Source organism: Nannospalax galili, unplaced genomic scaffold (assembly GCF_000622305.1).
Source record: "Nannospalax galili isolate Female #2095 unplaced genomic scaffold, S.galili_v1.0 scaffold299, whole genome shotgun sequence".
In the NCBI taxonomy this organism is placed as follows: domain Eukaryota; kingdom Metazoa; phylum Chordata; class Mammalia; order Rodentia; family Spalacidae; genus Nannospalax; species Nannospalax galili.
Genome location: NW_008343973.1, coordinates 1,794,803 through 1,798,134, shown reverse-complemented (window position 1 = coordinate 1,798,134; position 3,332 = coordinate 1,794,803).

The following is a 3,332-nucleotide window of genomic DNA, read 5'->3' as shown; positions in this document are numbered from 1 at the left end:
GATAAACATTACCATTGAAATCTACCCAATGACTTTATAGACATACACAGGCGCCAAGGATCCAAGTGCTACTGATTATGACTAGTAATAATCAGACATATACTGATTAGAGATGCAAGCGCCAACATCTCAGTGTTAGTAGCAAGAACAATGAGTCTTTCTGCAAGGAACAATATATTCTAAAATGAAATGAAGATATTTTTTAAAGGTTAAAAACTCATTCAATTTTATGTCTTACAGGGCTTAAACTGAGTTCAATATTGTATAACTGTATTAATTCAACTGTGAACCTAGAAATTTGCATCCACTTGTGAAAGAGATGTACTCTTGCTCTGGAGTGTGTTACTGAATATGTTAAAGCTGTAGTGAAATGCTTCATCTAATGTAGTTATTAAAATTTTTTTTAAATGATTAAAAAAAAATAATTCATCAAAGCATAAAAATTTGCTACTTAATGATTAGTATAGGTGAAAAACATTACCATTGAAATCTGCCTGATGACTTTATATCCATGCTCAGATGCCAAGGAGCTCAGAAAGGTAACCACTGTTACAGCTAATAATCAGATATATAGAGATTAAAAATGCATATGCAAACATCTTAATGTCAATTGCATTAAAAACGAAATTTTCTGTAAAAAATAAATAAAAATGAAAATAAACCTCAAGCAAAGTTAAGTCATTTGAATACAAATTTTAGTCATTAAATATAATTATTAACAGTTCATAATAACATGAAATGTAAAAATTAACTATTAATATATTAAAAATTCATTTTAAAATGGTAAGTTTACAATAAATAGCTAAAATTTTGGCCCTAATAATATATGAAGTAAGGGAGGGACATACAGGAACGTATACATTCAATTATTCTGCCTCCGAGGACACATGCAGCATTACCAAGGGTCAGCATCTGGAATGTAGAATTGTTTATATGTATTCATTCAATTGAGCAGACTAATTCTGCCATTAAATCCACACGGCATGCCATTAAGAACGATAATTTCAGCACATATTTGTTTATGAATCCAAATTGTGTGGTGCCATCTTTGTACAAAGTGCTTCAGTAATAATTCTAAAAGGGTGTGGCATAGGTAAGCTGGTATTGGTGGTATTGGTGACTGGTCCATTTGATGAGTTCTTTTTTTATTTTTCATAGAGAGAAGATATATTATTTTAGAAATATTTTTGGTAATTTTAAAAATATATATTTGTTTATTTTTATTTTACGTGTTTGAATGTTTTGCCTGCATGTATAAGACTGTATCATGTGTGTGCAATGTCTTTGAATGCCAGAAGTGAGTGTGCGTGAGATCTTCTGGACTGGAGTTACAGATGGCTGTTAGCCACCAGGTGGGTGCTGGGAACTAAACCTGGGTCTTCTGTAAGAGCAGTCAGTGCTCTAAACTCCTGAGTTATCTATCCAGCCCCTTTTTAAGAAAACTTAAATACTTTAGCGAGAATTATCTCTGAAATATGATGAAAATGAGTGGGAAAATAAATTTATTCATAAACATGCTATGTGTTAGCATCAAATAAGAGGGTCCATTGTCAAATAATTTTTAGTACTTCATATGGTAAGGCGTAAGTGTGCTGCGTAGCTTCAGCTATCATCTTGACACATGTAGGTAGAGGGAACCTCAACTGAGGAATTTCCTCCATTGGATTACGCTGTGGCCATATCTGTGAGGCATTTTCTTGGTTGTTGAGTGATGTGGGCAGACCCAGCTCACTGAGGGCAGTGCCACCCCTGGGCAGTTGATTCTGTGTTATATAAAAAACTAGGCTGAGCATGGGCCAAAGGAGCAAGTCAGTAAGCAGAGTTCCTCTGTGGCCTGTGCATTAGCTCTTCCATCCAGATCCCTGCCTCCAGGATCCTGCCCCAAGTTCTTAACTTGGCTTCCCTTGATGATGGACTGTGAACTGTGAGGCAAATAAACCCTTTCCTCTTCTTGTTGGTTTGGTCAGTGTTTTTTACAGCAATTGAAAGTAAACTATGACAGTAAGGTAGCTATTATATAGTTATGGGAAAGTTCTACATTGTGTTAAATTTAAAGAAAGAAAGCAAAGTTGCATATAATTTCTGATCTAAATTATGATTTAAAGAAAAAAAGAGTATAAGAACACTAGAAATTTTCAGTGTTTTCTGCATGTTAAATACTGCGAATATTCATTTCTTCAACATGTTTTTAGCATTTTCAGTTTTTCAAATACTGAGCAAGCATCGCTGTCATAATCTTTACTACATTTTATTAGTAGTAAAAACTAGAGTCCATCTGGACAGCAAAGGGCATATATTCCTCATCTATGAAAAGGGAAGTTTTTTTCATTGATTACATTGTTGTTTGGCTTAAGCTTATAATAAATTCTGCTTTGGAGCAAATGTATTTTATGCAACTAAATCCACCCCCCACACACGTTTATTTTGAGACAGAGTCTCACTATGTAGACCAGGCAGCCTCAAAGAGATAAGCCTGCTTCTGCCTAAAAAGTGTTGGAACTAAAGACATGAGCTACTGTACCTAGCTATTTATTTTGAATGTTTTTTCCCCCCATTTTATTTTGTACATGTACATTCCAAGTGTGCACCAGGTGCTTTTAGTGAGCATCAGAGGGTGTCAGATCCCCTTAGGACTAGAGTTGCATTTTGGTGCTGGTAGCTAAACCCAGGCCCTCTGCAGAAGCAGCAGGTGCCCTTCACCAGAGCCACATTTCCAGCTCCAATAAACACATTCTTTAAAACTTACATGTAAATAGTTCATATGGCACTTTAAGTCTCTTTCAAATTTGTTTCACAAAAGATATCATTGTGTGTATATATTTGAAGGAACCCAGATTCTGGCACACGAAATGTTGATTGAATTCTCACCATCTTCTCAGGATGCCACATCCTGGGCCTTGACTGAGCAAAGGCGGCCTTGGCCTTGACTCTGGCTCATTCTCTAGTGGATACCTGTTTTGCTTTCTCTTATTTAAATGCCAAAGTTGCTGTAAGAGGCATGGTATACCTTCACTGTATTGGACATGACCCCTGGGGAGATCTTCCTCATTGCATTAGAAAGGACCCCTACAGAGATATTTTTTACTGCATTGAACATGGACCCTGGGGAGATCTTCACTACATTGGACACAGCCCCTGGGAGATCGTCTTCACTGCAGTGGACAGGACCCCTGGGGAGATCTTAAAACCAGTTCCAGGTATATAGGGCAAAATATAGGCTTCATTTTTCTGATTAGTAAACTTGGTATGCAGAAATTATGAAAATTCAGGTGAGGGCTGGATGGTCACTCTGTGTCAGGATATCTGTAAAGCATGTGTGAGACCCCAGGTTT